Here is a 20,657-nt window from a genome sequence, read left to right on the forward strand (position 1 = left end):
ACTGGAGCAGGGCAGAATTAGCTTGGCCAGCAGGAGGGAGCTCCTGACAGTGGAAGAGGTTGTCCAGGGCTGTGGTTGAGGCCCCATCCCTGTGGATGTTCAGGATTAGACTGGATGTGGCCCTGGGCAGCCTGCTCTAGTTGGAGGTGTCCCTGCTGCCTGCAGGGGACTGGACAGGATGACCTTTGAGGGTCCCTTCCATGCCAGTGTAATCTGTGAAGTTGTAAGCATTATTCAAGAGAGTGTCCAACAGAGGCTGTGAGGATGAGGAAGGACCTGGGACATCTGTCTGATGAGGAAAGGCTGAGAGACCTGGCCAAGAAAGTGTCATTCTCTTCAGTGGTGTCCTGCCATGGGACAAGGGGCAGTGGGTACAAACTGGGACCCAGGAGCTTCCACCTCAGCCTGAGGAAAAGCTTTGGGTTTTGAACTTTGGTGCTGGAATCTCAAGGTGGGAGGCAAGAGGATGGGGCCAGACTCAGCTGAGACCCTGCAGAAGAGCAGCCCCAGAGGGCAGCTGAGCAATGCTCAGCAAGAGGGAAAGGAGCTGTGGGGGGCAAGAGGCTGGGGCCAGGCTCTGCTCAGTGCTGCCCAGGCACAGCACAAGGGGCACTGGGCACAGACTGGAGCCCAGGAGGTTGCATGTGAGCAGGAGGAGAAAGTTGTTTGTTGTGAGGGTGCTGGAGGCCTGGAGCAGGCTGCCCAGAGAGGCTGTGGAGTGTCCTGGTGTGCAGAGCTGCCAAGGCCCATCTGGCTGCACTCCTGGGTGATGCTGCTTTGGCAGCAGGGTTGAACTCAACTCTCAGAAGTCCCTTTGCAGTCTCACAGAATTAAGCAGGTTGGAGAAGACCTCCAAGACCGTCAGACCTATCACCTAACACCTCATTAACCAACCCATGGCCCTGCCGTGCTATGACTCTGTGGTTCTTGCATGTGTGTGCTGCAGGCTCTGCCACCAAGGCTGTGTTTGCAGGAGGAGTGCAGGCTGTGGGCATGGAAGCGTTTGGAGTGCTGTGGGGCAGAGCTGATGCGGAGCGGTGGCGCCTCGGCGGCTGCCTGTTTTGACAGCTCTGAAGCAGGCTGCACAAGGTAGGAGTGACAGTGACAGTGATTCCCAGCAGCAGGAGTTGCTGCCACGCTGCTTTCTCACAGCTCCCACTTCCCTTTCCTCTGCAGCCTGCTGCTGGTGTCTGTTATCCCCTGTACACAGCAATCTGTCGGCAGCCACCCGCTCAGTTACTTCTGGGCTGTGCGTGGGGGCGGCCGGGAGGAGCAGGGGATACCTGCTAATGGCACAGCAGCACCAGGGGAAGTCTAGGCTGGATGTTAGGAGGAAGTTCTTCACAGAGAGAGTGATTGGCATTGGAATGGGCTGCCCAGGGAGGTGGTGGAGGCACTGTCCCTGGAGGTCTTCAAGAGAAGACTGGATGAGGCACTTAGTGCCATGGTCTGGTTGACTGGATAGGGCTGGGTGCTAGGTTGGACTGGATGATCCTGGAGCTCTCTTACAACCTGCTTGATTCTATGATTCTATGAAGCTTCCTTTGTCTTGGAATAGAAAGTGCATCAGCAGAGCTGCAAGAGGCTCCCAGAGGCTGCAGCCTAGAGGGGGGATTTCAGTCTGAGGATTCCTCTGGGGGGGATTATCTGCAAACCACACCTCCGTCCTGCTGCTGCTCCAGACTGGTGCCTGCGCCTCCTGGACCTGGGTGTGAACAGCAATAGAGACACCAAAAGCCTGAGTGGGCCTCTGGTGACTCTTCCAGGCAGTATAAAGCACACAGTGCCAGCTTGGAAGGGACCCCAAGGCTCACCTGCTCCAACCAGAGCCTGCACTGCAGCAAGAGCAGTGTGGGCAGCAGGGCAAGGGAAGTGATCCTTCCCCTCTGCTCCCCACTGCTGAGACCCCACCTGGAGTACTGCATCCAGTTCTGGGCTCCTCCATTGCAGAGAGATGTTGAGGTGCTGGAAGGTGTCCAGAGAATGGCAGCAAGGCTGGGGAGGGGCCTGGAGCACAGCCCTGTGAGGAGAGGCTGAGGGAGCTGGGGGGGTGCAGCCTGCAGCAGAGGAGGCTCAGGGCAGAGCTCATTGCTGCCTGCAGCTGCCTGCAGGGAGGCTGTAGCCAGGTGGGGTTGGGCTCTGCTGCCAGGCAGCCAGGGACAGAGCAAGGGGACACAGCCTGAAGCTGTGCCAGAGCAGGTCTAGGCTGGATGTTGTTAGGAAGTTGTTGTCAGAGAGAGTGATTGGCATTGGAATGGGCTGCCCAGGGAGGTGGTGGAGTGGCTGTGGCTGGAGGTGTTGAAGCCAAGCCTGGCTGGGGCACTTAGTGCCATGGTCTGGTTGGTTGTGGAGGGCTGGGTGCTAGGTTGGGCTGGCTGAGCTTGGAGCTCTCTCCCAACCTGCCTGATTCCATGGTGATTCTGTGGTTGGATGTGAGGAACAATTTCTTCCTTGGAAGGGTTGTCAAGACCTGGCACAGGCTGCCCAGGGCAGTGGTGGAATCTGCATTCCTGAAGGCATTTGAAAGCCTTTCAGGTGTGGTGCTGAGGGCCATGGCAGAGTGGTGACCTGGCAGTGCTGGGCTAACACTTGGACTTAATGATCTTAAAGGTCTCTTCCAAAGAAAACAATTCTCTGATTCTATCCTTAATTGTTTCCAGGCAGGCCTCATGGCTGAGCACCCCACTGCTCCCTCCAGTGCTGGTGGCATCCAAGGAGGTGTGATTTACCTGGAAAGAGGTAAAATATGTCTTAAGTGTGGTAATTCCTGGGTATGGAGTAATGTCCCTGGCTGGAGAGCAGCCCTGAGGAGAGGGACTTGGGGATGCTGCTGGAGGAGAAGCTCAACAGGAGCCAGCAGTGTGCACTTGCAGCCCTGAAAGCCAAGCAGAGCCTGGGCTGCAGCAGCAGAAGTGTGGCCAGCAGGGCCAGGGAGGGGATTCTCCCCCTCTGATGTGCTCTGCTCTGCTGAGACCCCACCTGGAGTACTGCATCCAGTTCTGGAGCCTCTATGACAAGAGGGATGTGCAGATGCTGGAGTGTGTCCAGAGCAGGGCCAGGAGGATGCTCAGAGGCTGCAGCAGCTCTGCTGTGAGCACAGACTGAAAGAGTTGGGGCTGTGCAGGCTGGAGCAGAGGAGGCTCCCAGGGGACCTTCTTGTGGCCTTCCAGGATCTGAAGTGGGCTACAAAAAAGCTGGGGAGGGACTTTTGAGGCTGTGAGGGAGTGGCAGGAGTGGGGGGAATGGAGCAAAGCTGGAGGTGGGGAGAGTGAGGCTGGAGGTGAGGAGGAAGTTGTTGAGCAGGAGAGTGGTGAGAGGCTGGAATGGGTTGCCCAGGGAGGTGGTTGAGGCCCCATGGCTGGAGGTGTTTGAGGCCAGGCTGGCTGAGGCTGTGTGCAGCCTGCTCTAGGGTAGGGTGTCCCCGGGCATGGCAGGGGGTTGGCACTGCCTGCTCCTTGTGGTCCCTTGCAGCCCTGACTGACTCTGTGATTCTATTCTACGTCCTGCTGAGCTGAGCTGTGCTTTGGTGTGCATGCCACTTAGAAGAGGAGGATCATCAGCCCTCCCTTAGGAGCTATCGAGGGTGATGATTGTCAGAGGACCTTGCTGAGGGGCAGGAAAAACGCTGGGGCTGATTCTTCCCTATTTCATCAGCAAGTGCTTTGCTCAGTTCATTGCCCAAGGGCGTTCTCACAGGTTGTGCTTTGTCCTGGCTGAGTTTGCCATTGACTGAAATGTCAGTGGTGGTGCATAAAACTTAGATGAGAAATTAGGGCTCCCTTCAGCAGCTCTTAATGAACTTTGCTTAGCTTGGTAATAGAGTCTTCAGAGGAGGGAGGGAGGGAGGGAGAGAGCTTTTGTCTTTTCCACTCTTTACACTGCCAGCAATATTACTGTTATTGATTAGAGCAGGAGAAGTTTTACCCCCATTTATTTTCATTTCTGCCTGATTAGGGAGTCTCTGTCAGCAAATTCTGAGCATCTCAGCTGGGATGCTCAGGGTGAGCATCCAAGGAAGTGATGGGAGACCATCCAGGGAATCAGTGGGAACTTAGAGTCGTGGAATGGTTTAGGTTGGAAGTGACCTCAGAGCTCAGCTAGTTCAAACCCTCTGCCATAGGCAGAGACACCTCCCACTAGAACAGGTTACTCAAAGTCTCATCCAACCTGACCTTGAATACTTTGAGGGAGGTTGTGGAGCACAGAAGCACAGAATGTGATCTTTGATCACATTCTGTGCTTCTGTGCTCCACAACCTCCCTGGGCAACCTGTGGCAGTGTCTCACCACCCTCAACCTGTGGCAGTGTCTCACCACCCTCAACCTGTGCCAGTGTCTCACCACCCTCAACCTGTGGCAGTGTCTCACCACCCTCACTGCCAACAACTTCTTCCTAACATCCACTTTCAGTCTCCCCTCTGCCACTTCAAACCCATTCCTTCCCATCCTGGCATTACCAGACCTTGTCAATAGTCCCTCCCCAGCCCTCCTGTAGCCCCCCTCAGATCCTGCAAGGCCACTCCAAGGTCTCCTGGGAGCCTTCTCTTCTCCAGGCTGCACAGCCCCAACTCTCTCAGCCTGTGCTCACAGCAGAGCTGCTGCAGCCCTCTCAGCATCTTGGTGGCCTCCTCTGCACTGGCTCCAACACTTCCATGTGCTGCTTGTGCTGGGGGCTGCAGAACTGCCCCCAGGACTGCAGGTGGGGTGTGAGGAGAGCAGAGCCAAGGGGCAGAATCCCCTCCCTTGCCCAGTGCCCACACTGCTCTTGCTGCAGCCCAGCAGAGGGTTGTGTCTGATGTTGCCTGTTTAGGGGAGCAGTGGGAGCCCATCCAGGGAGGTAAGGGTAGCCCATCCAGGGAAGTCTGTTCAGAGCTAGGGAAGGAGCTGCATGACTAGGTTGGATGAAGCCTTGAGTGACCTGTTCTCGTGGGAGGTGTCCCTGCCTATGGCAGGGGGTTGGAACTGGCTGAGCTTTGAGGTCTCTTCCAACCTAAACCATTCTCTGATTGTATGGAAGCAGCTGCTCAAAGGGCAATGGTTTGAAACTAGAGAAGGGTAGATTTAGATTGGACATTGGGAAGAAGTTCTTTACTGTGAGGCTGGTGGGACACTGCCTGAGGTTGCCCAGGGAGGTGTCAGAGGCCCTATTCCTGGAGACATTGCAGGTGAGGCTTAATGTGGCTCTGAGCAACCTGCTGTAGTTGCAAGTGTCCCTGCTGACTGCAGCGGGGTTGGACTGGATGAGCTTGAAAGGTCCCTTCCAACCTAATGCATTCTGTGGGTCCTAGAGCAAATCCCAGGAGGAAGGCCTCAACTCTTCCTTGAGCCTTTTTCCTTTCTCCTTTAGATGTCAGTGCTTAAGAGAAGTCTTTCTAACCCTTTTTTTAGCTATTAGCAAGACAGCAGGAGCTCAGCTGCAGCTGGGCTTTGTGGTGGGATGCAGCCTTTAGCACACACTGACCAAGTGCAGGTTGCTCTGGCATGCCAGAACAAGTGGAAGCTATTTTAGCAGGTTTATGTGTGTGTGGGGGGTATATATAGTGCTTTAAATGCAATTAGGGAGATTCAGCTAAAGGTTTTACAGGAGCTCATTAAAGCCTGGCAGCTGTAACTGGTCCTCGCAGCAGCCAACAGCACTTAGCTAAATGAGGAGAGGCTGCATAGCTGCCCTGCTCTGGAGTATTCTGGGCTGGAGGGAGCAGACAGGCTCCTGCAAGGAATCCCAGACATGCCCTCAGCTGGATTTAGCAGCAAGATAGTTGATCTGCTCAGCAGCCAGGCTGTGGCTGTGGTTTCTGGCCCAGCAGAGGCTGGAGCAGGGGCAGCAGGGCACACGCAAGCCTGGGTGTGTGCAGCAGAGGGCTGACAGCTGGGCTGCCAATTGCAGCCAGAGCATCAGGTGTGGGCTCAGGCTTTTTCTCTCCATTGGAATGGTCAAGCCTGTGGTGGAATTGGTTTTCACAGATTGCATTGGCTGGGAAGGGATCCTCAAGGGGCATCTTGGCCAACTCCCCTGCAGTTGGACATCTCCAGCTAGAGCTGCCCGGGAGCACATCAGGGCTGATCCTGAGTGTCTCAACCATATCCCATGGCAACTTGCTCCAGTGTCTAACCACCCTCACAGTGCAGAGCTCCCTCCTGATGTCCAGCCTACCTCTGCCCTGCTCTAGCTTCAAACCATTGCCTCTTACTCTGTTAGAAGTGGTCTGGGGGTGCTCTGCAGTAAGCACAACCTCCACCTGGTGCTGCTAAGGTGCTGGCAGCATCCTTGGCCCTCTCCACAGAGCTTCAGAAACATCCAGGTTGGAGGAGACCCTCAGGAGCACCAAGTCCAACCTGGAACCCTACTCAACAAGATTCACCTTAAACCATAGCCCTAAGCAGCACATCCAAACCACTTTGAAACACAGCCAGGGTTGGTGACTCCATCACCTCCCTGGGCAGCTCATTTCAGCTCGTTCTGTCTCTAGGGAGGCAGAACTTCATTAGCACCACATTAATGGAAGCTTCAAGACAGCTCTGAGCTTCTGGGGAGTCTCTGACTCTGTGGAAGTGGTACCAGGGTGGTTAACTGGTGCAGGTTGCTGCCTAGGGAGGTGGAGTCACCATCCCTGGAGGCATTTGAAAGTCTTGTGGCACTGTGGGAGGTGGCTGAGTGGGGCTGGAGGTGTTGGGCTGATGCTTGGACTTGGTAATCTCACAGGTCTCTTCCAAACTTAATAATTCCCTGAACCCTGAGTCATGGGAGAGCCAAATTCAGCAGAGATGCCAGCCAGAGCCCACAGGAGTGCTTCAACCTGGGCAGTGGCTTGGCCCTGGCCAGCCTCAGGACTACCCAAGAGGAACAGACACACTTTGGCCACTCATCACTTTGGATGGCTCAGCTCTGCTCAGCTGCAGCTTAGAGTCAATTCATTTTTGGGCTCCTATTTGCAGCTCATGTTCCTCCTTATATAATCCTCCTTTGTTTCAAATGAGCAGGGAGTGAGGCCCTGAGATTCCAAACCTACCTCTTTGTGAAAGTTTAAACAGCAGTTGCTACCTCCAGGAGCTAACCTTAGCGCTGGTACCTGGAAGGAGAGGAGGAGAGCCCTTCCTCGGCTCCCCTGGCAGGGTGTGAGGTGACCCAGCCCTGCGAGGAGCGGAGGGGGCCGGCGGCTGCGCAGCCTTCTGAGCATCAGCACTGGCCAGCGAATGCATTTGTTTCTCCCGTAAGCAGGAGCAGACCAGAGAGCCAAAGCGCACAAGTTAATCGGGTGGTTGCAGAGCAATCAGCCCTGCCTTTTGTTCTCCGCTCCCCACCAAGCCGTGTGCTGCCGGAGTGACAGTTGTGAAGCACAGCAGGCAGCTGGGGCAGCCTCTTTCCCACTGCCTGCATCAAACACAGGGGATGAAAACAATTTTAATGAAGCCTTGTCCTGTTAACATCAGAGGGAGCGAGCAGTGGTCCTGCCAGCTCGCTCCCACCGCCCGCTGGGGATGCCAGCCCGGTAGGGCATCTCCTTGCTGGCCTCCCTGGGCCCTCAGGAGGGGCTCAGAGCCTGTTCTGAGAGCTGTTTTACAGCTGATAGAGGCAACTGGGAATTGTTAGCAGTGCTTTGCTGCATGACAGAACCTGGAGCCCCCAATACAAACAGGATATGGAAGTGTTGGAGCCAGTCCAGAGGAGGCCACCAAGATGCCAACGCACTATGGCATCTCCTTGCTGGGCTCCCTGGGCCCTCAGGAGGGACTCAGAGCCTGTTCTGAGAGCTGTTTTACAGCTGATAGGGGCAACTGGGAATTGTCTGTTAGCAGTGCTTTGCTGCATGACAGAACCTGGAGCCCCCAATACAAACAGGATATGGAAGTGTTGGAGCCAGTCCAGAGGAGGCCACCAAGATGCCAACGCACTATGGCATCTCCTTGCTGGGCTCCCTGGGCCCTCAGGAGGGACCCAGAGCCTGTTCTGAGAGCTGTTTTACAGCTGATAGGGGCAAGTGGGAATTGTCTGTTAGCAGTGCTTTGCTGCATGACAGAACCTGGAGCCCCCAATACAAACAGGACATGGAACTTCTGGAGCCAGTCCAGAGGAGGCCACCAAGATGCCAACACGCTATGGCATCTCCTTGCTGGGCTCCCTGGGCCCTCAGGAGGGGCTCAGAGCCTGTTCTGAGAGCTGTTTTACAGCTGATATGGGCAACTGGGAATTGTTAGCAGTGCTTTGCTGCATGACAGAACCTGGAGCCTCCAGCACAAGCAGGACATGGAACTTCTGGAGCCAGTCCAGAGGAGAGCCACAAGGATGCTCAGAGGGCTGCAGCAACTCTGCTCTGAGGCCAGGCTGAGAGAGTTGGGTCTGTGCAGCCTGGAGAAGAGAAGGCTTGGGGGAGACCTTATAGAATCATAGAATCAATCAGGTTGGAAGAGACCTCCAAGCTTATCCAGCCCAAACTATCACCCAGCCCTGTCCAATCAACTAGACCATAGCACTGTAGTGGCCTTCCAGGATCTGAAGTGGGCTACAGAAGGGCTGGGGAGGGACTACTGTCAAGGTCTTATAATGACAGGACAAAGGGGAATGAGTTTGAACTGGTAGAGGGGAGATTGAAAGTAGATGTTAGGAAAGGGCTGTTGGCAGTGAGGGTGGTGAGACACTGGCACAGGTTGCCCAGGGAGGTTGTGGAGCACAGAAGCACCCAATGTGATCACATTGGGTGCTTCTGTGCTCCACAACCTCCCTGGAGGTGTTCAGGACCAGGTTGGATGAGACCCTGAGCAACCTGTTCTAGTGGTTGCTTGGACCTCTGGAGATCATCCAATCCAAATCCCTTGCCAGAGAAGGTTCACCCAGAGCAGGTTGCCCAGGATGGTAGCCAGGTGGATGTTGAATTAGTCTGGAGGTGGAGACAGTAAAGCCTCTTTGGGCAAACTGTTCCAGTGCTCCATCACCCTTAAATTAAAGAAGCTCCTCCTCATGTTTAGGTGGAACTTCTACATTCAAGTTTGTGCCCATTACCCCTTGTCCTGTTCCTGGGCACCACCTGAACCAGACTGACCCCATCCTCTTGGCACCCACCCTTCAGCTATTGATGGGCATTGGCAAGCTCCCCCTCAGTCTTCTCTAGGCTAAAAAGCCCCAAGTTCTTCATCCTTCCTTAATCAGAGAGATGCTCCTCCAGCCCCCTCATCATCATCATCATCATAGCCCTTTGCTGTACCCTCTCAAGCAGTTCCCTGTGAGCCACAGAGTGTCTGGCACTGATCAGAGGTTGGCTGTGGAGCTCCTACACTGGGAGAAGCAGGGCTGGGAGGAACAGAGGTTGGGGGGAACTGGGTCTTACCCCCAAGGCCTTTCATTTTTGGAGGTCTGCTTTAGCAAGGTGGTTTTTACCCTTCTCCTAGTCCCATTTCAAGCTGGAGAAGGCAAATTTCTACCACCACAAGCAGCTCTCCCTGCAAGAATGGCCAAGGTGAAGTGAGCTGTAGGAGTGCAGAGGAGAAAAGATTTGGTTTTGCTCTGGAGAGCACCTGGATATTTGTCAATTCCTCTCCCTTAGGAGCCTCACACCTTCAGAGGGAAGGATGAAAAGTGGAAAAGCCCAGGAAGATCAGATGGGAGACAGGAGATTATCATGCAGGTAACAGAGCTACCCTAAGACTGTCACCATGGAGATGCCAGGCAGAGCCTGGGAGACACTGCCTTCATAACTGCCACCCTGTTTCTCTGGCTGTGGTAAAGCTCATGGTGGAATAATGCTCCCCAGGCCCTGGCTGGTGCCAGACAACCAGCAGGAATATGTGGAACTGGAGGAGTTGATACCATGGGGTTCAGGCCAGGGGTGGCTCCGTGTGTGGTGTGCAAGCATGGAGAGAACTTTAGCTGCTCTCAGATGAAGTTGAGGTGCTCTGGGGGCTGGGGCTGTTGAGAAGAGAACTCTGAGCAAGGCCATTTCCTTCAGCCATCAGTCAGACACTGTGCCAGGGGAGGGATAGGTTGGAGTACCTTGAGTGCTGTCTCCTGTTCTGGGCTCCTCAGTTCAAGAGAGATGTTGAGGTGCTGGAAGACCTCCAAGTTCCTCCAGCCCAACCTAGCACCCAGCCCTGCCCAACCAACCAGACCATGGCACTAAGTGCCCCAGCCAGGCTTGGCTGCAACACCTCCAGGCATGGCCACTCCACCACCTCCCTGGGCAGCCCATTCTAGAAGGTGTCCAGAAAAGGGCCATAGAAAAAGCCTGGTCCCATCCTCCTGGCACCTGCCCTCTATGCATTTCCTGCTAGTAACTCCAAAATAAGGCCCATGGCCAGGCTGGATGAGGCCTTGAGCAGCCTGTGCTGGTGGGAGGTGTCCTTGCACATGGTAGGAGGGTGGAACTGGATGATCTTGAAGGTCCACAGGCCACAACTTGAGTGCTGTCTCCTGTTCTGGGCTCCTCAGTTCAAGAGAGATGTTGAGGTGCTGGAAGATCTCCAGGCTCACCCAGCCCAACCTAGCACCCAGCCCTGCCCAACCAACCAGACCATGGCACTAAATGCCCCAGCCAGGCTTGGCTTCAACACCTCCAGGCATGGCCACTCCACCACCTCCCTGGGCAGCCCATTCCAGTGCCAATCACTCTCTCTGACAACAACTTCCTCCTAGCATCCAGCCTGGACCTCCCCCTGGCACAGCTTCCCCTGGTACATTTCAGGGTGGACAGCAGGTGGGTGCCACATTCTTGACTGCAGCTTCAAAGGACCCCCAGCTGTGTCTTTCAGCCTCCTGTGCCCCTCTAAGGACGCTGCCCTCCTGCAATTATTAGCAAGCTCATTAAGAGCAGTTTAGCTGCAAAGGAAGGCACCGAGGCAGAGTGACTTCATCAAAGCCAGCTAAAGCTTGGGCTCCTAATTCCATTTCTCTGCCTTGAAATAAATCCTTGGAGCATCAATTCCTTTATCTGCTGTCAAGCAACTGCTGCCAGCCCCCACTGCTCCCCTTTTAGAGATCTGAATTGTTGCTTTTGCCCTAAAACAAAGGGCTGAGGAATTCTCTCTTTTTTTTTTTCCCAGCTCCTGAAGAAAAAGGCAAGGAGCAGGCAACAGCAGCAAACCAAAATCTGCCCAAAAGCAGAAATCTGCTTTCTTTTGTAATCAGGTTGATTAGAGCCCTGTATAATCATGGCCAGCAGGTGGGCAGATTAACATTTCACTAATTCCTAGTGGTCATTACTGCAAGGAAATTCAATCTGCAGAGTTCACAAGGCTGGGAGCTGCATGCTGCTAAAGCTCATTTAAAAGGCAGAGCAGAAACAATTCAACTTTCTATTCTGGAATCCACTTTTCCCACCCCCCCACCCTTCCTCCCCAGAGCTGGTTTTTGGCCTGCAGGCACTACACATCCACCTGCCTAATTGGAAAGTGGATTTGTATGGACCACGACCACTTAATGAGCACCTTCAGAACCTGGTCCTGCTCTCCCCTTCCCCCGGTGGGCAGCGCAGGCAGCCCCTCAGCCAGCTGAGCTGCTTGGGAAGGCAGATCTTTGTGCCAGCTCTCACCAATCTGGACTCATCCTGGCTGAGCTTGAAGGAGTTTTTCCTCCTGCAGCAGGAAAATCAAACGGGACATAATTACTGTGATCAGATTCCGCTTCTCTGACCAGGCTGAGGGGAGGCTTTCACCTCCCACCTGCAAAATAAAGTGCCCAGCAGCTTGTCATGAGGAGGCTCTGGTCACCTGCTGCACCCACACCTCTCACCTCCTGACTTCTTCTAGGTTCTCCCTCCAGGAGATTCTTCCACTGACCTTCAGCTCAGGGTGGTCTGTGACCAAGGTGGAGATGCTTGAAGGAGTTCTGGATGGGTAAGTCAGGATGACTGCTCCAGTTTCTGACTCCTGGGGGCTCTGGCTGAGGTTGAGCTGTTTCTGTCTCCCATGGGCAAGAGCAAAGGGAGATGAAAGAGATAAAAGGAGGACATGCTCTGTGGTAAAGGGTTGGACTTGATGATCTATGAGGTCTCTTCCAACCCTGATGATACTGTGATACTGTGTGATACTGTGACATTGGTGAGTCTCCAAAGCTGGTTAGTCTCCAAAGGACAGCAGTTGAGAGGATGGGGACAGTGCTGCTCAGGGGCAGGGCAAGGGGCACAAACTGGAGCCCAGGGGGTTTCATCTGAACAGGAGGAGGTATGAGCTGCAGAAGTTCCTCCAGTAGAGGCTGTGGAGTCTCCTTCTCTGAATTGTTCCCAGCCCCAGTTGGCCACTGGGCAGGCTGCTGTGGGAGGAAGCAGTGGTGGCAGCAGCTGGTGCTGCAAACACAGTGTGAGCCTCAGCAGCCACCTCCACACAAAGTGCCTGATGAGCTTCACTCCTGACTCACCACACCAGGGAGAACCTTGGGCAGGGCACCCACAGCTCTGCCACTCCTTTGGTCTGCCTCGAGGGAAAACTTGTCTGGTGTGAGGGTGCTGCAGGCCTGGAGCAGGCTGCCCAGAGAGGCTGTGGAGCCTCCTGGTGTGGAGAGCTGCCAAGGCCAGCTGGGCACTGTGCTGCTGGGCAAGCTGCTGAGGGTGCCCTGCTTTGGCAGGGGGTTGGGCTGGCTGAGCTGCAGAGCTCCCTTCCCACCCCTCCACGCTGGGATCCTGGGGTACATCTCCATAGTTGGGTGCCTCAAGAGAGGAAACTGCTGAGCCTGTATGAGGGGCCTGCTGCCCTGCTTTAGCATGGGGTTGGCCTGGCTGATCCCTTCCAACCCTACCATTCCATGGCCCACCAGAACTCATGGTCCCTAGGCCTGTCTAAGGGGAATGATTCCCTCACCCCTACCCTCCAGAGTCATTAGGCATGTCCCATCTTTGGGTTGGAAAGGATGGCCAAGAACACTGTGGGGCTGCAGGTGAAGGCAGGGGGAGGAACCAAAGGCCTTTTGCTAGCAGAGATAACAAAATTAAGGAGAAGAGGAAGAGAGCATCAATATGCAGAGTAATAAGGGACAATGAATCACCAGAGACCTGCTGCTTTAACGGTGCTGTTGTAAAAATGATGGCCCTGAGCTATTTCAGGCCACGTTGGCTGAATTTTGCCTGATGCTTATCAGTTTATGTGCACAGAAATTTATGGCACCCACCCTAAATGAAACAGTCCTCTGGACAAGCTGCAATGGATTGCAGGTGCAAACAAGCATGAAATGAAAACCTACTAATGAGTTTCCATTAGCAGCTAAATACATAATCGAATCATTTCTAGCCAAGATAGAGAAAGGAGAGAATCAATTTAGTCCTCAGCCCTGCTGCTGCATGGAGTGATGCTCTGCTACAGCTAAAGCTGCCTTGATTAAGGGAAAGCCTGAGCTTCCAGGGCAGTCACAGCTCAGCTACCAGCAGCAGGACATGGCTTTGCTTCTGCTGGGCAGGGATGGAATACATTTTTCCATGGAAACTCTGACACCATGGCATCCTGGGCTGGCTCAGGAGCAGTGTGGGCAGCAGGATGAGGGAGGTTCTTCTGCCCCTGTGCTCAGCACTGCTCAGGCCACCCCTGAGTGCTGTGTCCAGCTCTGGGCTCCTCCATTGCAGAGAAATGTTGAGGTGCTGGAAGGTGTTTGGAGAAGGGCAGCAAGGCTGGGGAGGGGCCTGGAGCACAGCCCTGTGAGGAGAGGCTGAGGGAGCTGGGGGGGTGCAGCCTGCAGCAGAGGAGGCTCAGGGCAGAGCTCATTGCTGTCTGCAGCTGCCTGCAGGGAGGCTGTAGCCAGCTGGGGTTGGGCTCTTCTCTCAGGCAACAACCAGTAGAACAAGGGGACACAGCCTGAAGCTGTGGCAGGGCAGGTCTAGGCTGGATGTTGTTAGGAAGTTGTTGTCAGAGAGAGTGATTGGCATTGGAATGGGCTGCCCAGGGAGGTGGTGGAGTGGCTGTGGCTGGAGGTGTTGCAGCCAAGCCTGGCTGGGGCACTTAGTGCCATGGTCTGGTTGGTTGGGCAGGGCTGGGTGCTAGGTTGGGCTGGCTGAGCTTGGAGCTCTCTTCCAACCTGGCTGATTCTCTGATTCTATGATCTCCAGAACTTCCACAACTTCCCATGGCAACCTCCCTGGAGGTGTTCAAGGCTGGGTTGGATGATGCCTTGAGCAACCTGTTCTAGTGGGAGGCTGTGGGAATGAAGGTCAAATGCTCCCACACTGCTTGTTATTATTCCCTCTTGCATTGCATTCCCACAGGAGGTGTCCCTGCCTATGGTGGGGAACTAGATGATCTTTGAGGTCTCTTCCAACCTAAACCATTCTATCCTGGGAAGGGACCCTCAAAGATCATCCTATGCAGCCCCCTGCGTGCAGCAAGGACACCTCCAACCAGAGCAGGCTGCCCAGGGCCACCTCGAGCCTGATCTTGAATGTCTGCAGGGAGAGGACCTCACTCACAGCCCTGGGCAGCTTCTTCCAGTGTTTCACCACTCTCACCGTGCAGAACTTCCTCCTGGTGTCCAACCTAAACCTCCTCTGCTCCAGTTTCACACCTCTGCCCCTTGTCCTATCCCCACAGGCCCTTCTGAACAGCCTCTCCTCAGCCTTCCCCTTCAGGCATTGAGACTTTGTGCTTCTATCCTCAGGTTCCCCCTGCACAACAGCTGCAGAAGCAATTCTCCAGTGCGTGGAGATTGCTGTTCTCAGGCTCACACTTGGGCTATTTCCTGCTGAATTGCTGTAAGCTGCTGCAGAGCAAATGCCTGCTAGAAAAGCACCAGGAGAGGCTCTTCTTTATGGGCAATATTGCAGCAGTGATGGCTTCCAGGGAGCTGGAGATGGCTGGGTCAGAAGTGGTAATGGCACTTCTCAGCTGCTGATTGCCTCCGCGTTGGGCCATTTCACCACCTTTTGATAAAGGCTTCTCTGTTCTCTGAGAGCCATCAGGGGCACCACACAGCCCAGCCTGCCTTCCCGGCGCTGTCTCTGCCGTCCTGCCTTTGAAATGGGTTGTCCTTGTGCCAGAGAGGGAGAGGAGGTGTTTGAAACGGGGCAGCAGAAGCCACGCTTCGAAATCACTGCTTGTGAGGAGGAGAACCGGTTGGAATCTGTGAGTTTTAACCCAGGGGCAGGCATAAAGTGTTGAGTGCTCTCTGGGATTCCTGGCTCATTTGATTCCATTTCATAGATTCATGGGATGAGTTGGGTTGGAAGGGACCTGAAAACTCATCCAGTGCCAACCCCTGCCGTGGGCAAGGACACCTCACACCAGCCCAGGCCCCCCAGGCTGTGCTCGAACACCTCCAGGCAGGGAACATTCACAGCCTCCCTGGGCAACCTGTGCCAGTGTCTCTCCACCCTCACTCTCAAGAATTTCTTCCTTCACTCCACTCTCAGTCTCCTCTCTCCCAGCTCACAGCCATTGTCCCTCATCCTGGTTCTCCCAAGCCTCATCAGAAGTCCCTCACCAGCTCTTCTGCAGCCCCCTTCAGGCACTGGGAGGCCACTTTAAAGTCTCCCTGGAGCCTTCTCATCTCCAGGCTGACCAACCCCAATCCTCTCAGCCTGTCCCCAGCTTCTCCAGATCTCTGATCATCTTCCTGGCCTCCTGGAGCAAGACCATGCCTGCACTTTGGACCTTATCTCAGAGTAGTTTCCTACTGACTCCCGTTAGCATCGCATCAACCCCTGCTGTGCTCCACAGCAGGCAAAGGAGAGAACAAAGAGTTTCACAGGGCTTGGGAGGCACCTCCAGAGATCTCTGAGTTCCTCCAGAACTGCCATCGTTTGGAGACACTCAGGAGGCCTCTCAGATGCTCCTGTGTGGGTGCTCTGTGCAGGTAAGCGATGGCATGAACATGAGGCAGCAGTGCCCATGTGGGCAGCAGAGCCAGTGGCATCCTGGGCTGGCTCAGGAGCAGTGTGGGCAGCAGGACAAGGGAGGTTCTTGTGCCCCTGTGCTCAGCACTGCTCAGGCCATCCCTGGAGTGCTGTGTCCAGTTCTGGGCTCCTCCATTGCAGAGAGCTGCTGAGGTGCTGGAAGGTGTTTGGAGAAGGGCAGCAAGGCTGGGGAGGGGCCTGGAGCACAGCCCTGTGAGGAGAGGCTGAGGGAGCTGGGGGGGTGCAGCCTGCAGCAGAGGAGGCTCAGGGCAGAGCTCATTGCTGCCTGCAGCTGCCTGCAGGGAGGCTGTAGCCAGGTGGGGTTGAGCTCTGCTGCCAGGCAGCCAGCACCAGAAGAAGGGGACACAGCCTGAAGCAGTGCCAGGGCAGGTTCAGGCTGGATGTTGTTAGGAAGTTGTTGTCAGAGAGAGTGATTGGCATTGGAATGGGCTGCCCAGGGAGGTGGTAGAGTCCCCATCCCTGGAGGTGTTTAAAAGGAGGCTGGCTGAGGCACTTAGTGCCATGGGTTAGTTAGTGAGAAGGGTTATGTGCTAGGCTGGACTGCATGATCCTGGAGGTCTCTTCCACCCTGGTTAGTTCTGTGACAAGCAATGAACCCAGGAGGACAAGCAAGAGGAGAATATTAACTGGGTGCTCAGTTTTGTCGAGGTGTCCACACAGCCTCTGTAGCTCCACCAAGCTTAAAGCTTCTCTTGCCTTCTAAAACACTAAATGAGGAAACAAATCAACCCTGAGTGACTTTATACAGGCAGTGCCATAACCCCCCTGTACCAGGCAGCAGCCTGTATCTCTCACCAGCTGGAGAGCTCACAGCTTTATTGCCCTGAATCACCAGATGCATTCATCCAAGCTGACACATGCCTCCAAAGCACTCCATCACCTCACTCCATCTCAAAGGGCTACATCATCATCGTCACAGCCACCATCAATTTGGAAGTAGCTGCGTTCCAGACACAAATTCCTACAGCTCCTACCGGGGCTGGAAAACTGCAGGGGGGAGGGAGGAGAAAAAAACCCCAACCCTGAATCCTGAATGAAGTGGAAGAGTTTTTCAGCCCCTCAGAAGTTGATGAACTCATGATTTAGGGGTTTTTCTTAGGTGAAGCTTTCTGACTTAGTTTTAGAAAGAGAACTTAGCTGTTTTCTCCTCTGCCCACAGGAGTGAGTCCTGGAGTGAAAGAGGTTTTCCAAGAGGAAGTTATCTTGGGAAGCATAAAAAGGGAGAAGGGAAAAATTAGTTCTTACTGTCTTTACAGTGAAGCTGAAGAGACACTGGCACAGGTTGCCCTGGGAGGTTCTGGATGTTCCCTGCCTGGAGGTGTTCAAGGCCAGGTTGGATCAGGCCTTGAGCAGTCTGTTCTAGCTGGAGGTGTCCTTGCCTATGGCATGGGTTGGAACTGGATGAGTTTGAGGCCCCTTCCAACCTAAACCATTCTGTGGATCTATGACTAATTGCTCCCTGATCATAGAATCAGACAGGTTGGAAGAGAGCTCCAAGCTCAGACAGCCCAACCCAGCACCCAGCCCTGCCCAACCAACCAGACCATGGCACTAAGTGCCCCAGCCAGGCTTGGCTGCAACACCTCCAGCCACAGCCACTCCACCACCTCCCTGGGCAGCCCATTCCAATGCCAATCACTCTCTCTGACAACAGCTTCCTAATAACATCCAGCCCAGACCTGCCCTGGCACAGCTTGAGGCTGTGTCCCCTTGTTCTGTTGCTGGCTGCCTGGCAGCAGAGCCCAACCCCACCTGGCTACAGCCTCCCTGCAGGCAGCTGCAGGCAGCAATGAGCTCTGCCCTGAGCCTCCTCTGCTGCAGGCTGCACCCCCCCAGCTCCCTCAGCCTCTCCTCACAGGGCTGTGCTCCAGGCCCCTTCCCAGCTTTGCTGCCCTTCTCCAAACACCTTCCAGCACCTCAACATCTCTCTGCAATTCAGGAGCCCAGAACTGGACACAGCACTCAAGGGGTGGCCTGAGCAGTGCTGAGCACAGGGGCACAAGAACCTCCCTTGTCCTGCTGCCCACACTGCTCCTGAGCCAGCCCAGGATGCCATTGGCTCTGCTGCCCACCTGGGCACTGCTGCCTCCTCTTCAGCTCCTCTCTGCCAGCACCCCCAGCTCCCTCTCTGCCTGGCTGCTCTCAGCCACTCTGGCCCCAGCCTGTAGTGCTGCTTGGGGTTGTTGTGGCCAAAGTACAGAATCCTGCACTTGGCCTTTTTCAGTCTCATCCCATTGGCCTCTGCCCACCCATCCACCCTGGCCAGGTCCCTCTGCAGGGCTCTTCTACTCTCCAACAGCTCCACAGCTGCTCCTAGCTTGATGTCATCTGCAAAGTTACTGATGCTGGACTCAATCTCCTGGTCCAGATCATCAGTAAAGATATTGAACAGGATCCTCCCAGAAGAATTGCTCCTGTCCCAGGGTGGCTTTGAAAAGGGTTGGAAACACCTTCACACCTTCCCTGGGGAGAGAAAAGCAGTGGAGCATCCTTCTCCTTGCACTGCTTGGTGATAGCCTGCCCAAAATGCAATGACAGCAGAACACTGAAGTCATTGCAGGTCACACTTTGCTATCACTTAAGAGAAAGGAGAGGTTGGGCTGTGGAAGCTTGAGCTAATTGCCCTCAGGGTGCCTGTATCAGCTGAGCTCTCAGAGCCACATCTTCTCTGCTGTCAGAGCCAGGCAGAGCAAGGTAACTTGATAACCTTCATCAAAGAGATTCTCCTGCTCGTTCTTGGGAGCTGGTTGGGGCTAATGAGGTGGTGCTGGAGTAGAACCATAGAATCATTAAGGAAAAGACCTCTAAGATCATCAAGCTCAGCCTCAGATAACCCTGTTTTGTCCAGGGGCAGGCACAGGCACATTGCAGCCCAGTCCACAGGAGCAGCTTTGACTTCCATGGAGCCACTTATCCATGGCCCAACCTAGCACCCAGCCCTGCCCAATCAACCAGAGCATGGCACTGAGTGCCCCAGCCAGGCTTGGCTGCAACACCTCCTGGGATGGTGACTCCACCACCTCCCTGGGCAGCCCATTCCAGTGATGCTGAACCAGGCCATCCACCAGCCACAGCCTCCTCTCCATCCCCAGCTCCTCCCTCTGTTGCTTCTCCTTCCACAGCTCCTCAGGTGAGCAGAGCTCCTGCTAAAAGGACTTTCCCAGCTGCTCTGGTAAGAAGGATCAGTTTGATTGCTATGACTGCAGGCAACTTCCACTGCTCTTTTTTCCCCCCACCAAGCATCATCTGATTTCCTCCAGTGCTAAATCCAATCTTCTGCACAAACATTTCCTTCCCTGGCAGCCTGCCTTGCTGTTAATAAGATACCCCCACCTGGGGCCAGTTGTGGCACTTGTCAGGTAGAGATTCAGCTTGAGCAGACAAACCCAAAGCCAAGTGGCACATGTCACAGACCCACCAGTGCCTTGTGCCACTGGGAGAGCCCCAGGGGATGCACGTGGGTGACAGGGAAGCTGAGTTGTTTTCAGCCCTGTTTCATATGCAGCTTGTTAACAGGGCTTAGATTAAAGTCTCTGAGATGTTTCTCAGCAGTAAGGACTCTCCAGGTAATGATTCTTGCAGCCTAATTGCCCTCAAAACATCTTGCTTTAACCCCCTGCTTGATGCAGTCAAGCTAAAGAGAGGTGTCAAGCAGTGGAACCTGTTTGCATCAGGCTTATTTGATTGTAAGAGCAGCCAGGAGCCCTGCAGGAGAGGATTTTCCCATCTGGGAATGACAAAAAAGCAGCTTGGATTTAGAGATGGGTTTGGAGGTCAGCAAGGGCATGGCTCCTCCAGCAGCACAGAGCCCTGCTGCAGGCTTAGCAAAGGATCTGCTGGCTTCCTGGCCAGCATGGAAAAGGCTGCTCCAGGGTTAGAATCAGTCAGGGCTGGAAGGGAGCACAAGGAGCAGCCAGTGCCAACCCCCCTGCCATGCCTAGGGACACCCTACCCTAGAGCAGGCTGCACGCAGCCTCAGCCAGCCTGGCCTCAAACACCTCCAGCCATGGGGCCTCAACCACCTCCCTGGGCAACCCCTGCCAGCCTCTCACCACTCTCCTGCTCAACAACTTCCTCCTCTCCTCCAGCCTCACTCTCCCCACCTCCACCTTTGCTCCATTCCCCCAACTCCTGCCACTCCCTGACAGCCTCAGAAGTCCCTCCCCAGCTTTTTTGTAGCCCCCTTCAGATGCTGGAAGGCCACAAGAAGGTCCCCTGGGAGCCTCCTCTGCTCCAGCCTGCACAGCCCCAACTCTTTCAGTCTGTGCTCACAGCAGAGCTGCTGCAGCCTCTGAGCATCCTCCTGGCCCTGCTCTGGACACACTCCAGCATCTCCACAGCCCTCTTGTCCCAGGGGCTCCAGACCTGGATACAGTACTCCAGGTGGGGTCTCAGCAGAGCAGAGCAGAGGGGGAGAATCCCCTCCCTCAGGTGTTGGGTGCTGAGGGTCTGTGGTCTCCAGCTGGCTCCCACAGAACCAAAGAATCTCCCCACAAGCCACACCCTGCCGCTGGAGCTTGCGGCGCTGTGGGAGCACAGGCAGGTTGTAGCTGACAGACATCCTCAGAGGCCTCTGTGCCATCAGAAAACAGGAGGGATGGAGCCAGCAGGCTCTTGCCTCTGTCTTGCCTGCTGGCAGTGGCTCAGGAGAGAAGACATTGACTGCATGTGTGCCAGGGCTGCTCCAGACCTGCTGGAGCATCATCACCTCCCTGGTGCTTCATGAGCGTTTTCCATGTAAAGAGCATTTGGGAAGGAGCAGAAAAATGCTTTGTGCAGTTCAAAACATCCAGAGGGACCTGGGCTGCTGGGATGTAAGGAACTGAAGGCCCAGATCAGC

The 20,657-nt window shown here is 54.9% G+C and overlaps 1 long non-coding RNA gene across 1 annotated transcript; it reads left to right on the plus strand.

The window, feature by feature from the left end:
* Window positions 1-961: 961 nt before the first annotated feature.
* LOC135182190 (uncharacterized) lies at window positions 962-11,809 on the plus strand. Its single transcript, XR_010305081.1, has 4 exons — window positions 962-1,089; window positions 2,661-2,739; window positions 9,539-9,619; window positions 11,736-11,809. It is a non-coding gene; the product is annotated as an uncharacterized LOC135182190 (long non-coding RNA).
* The last annotated feature ends 8,848 nt before the right edge of the window (window positions 11,810-20,657 follow it).

Source organism: Pogoniulus pusillus, chromosome 16 (genome assembly GCF_015220805.1).
Source record: "Pogoniulus pusillus isolate bPogPus1 chromosome 16, bPogPus1.pri, whole genome shotgun sequence".
Taxonomy (NCBI): domain Eukaryota; kingdom Metazoa; phylum Chordata; class Aves; order Piciformes; family Lybiidae; genus Pogoniulus; species Pogoniulus pusillus.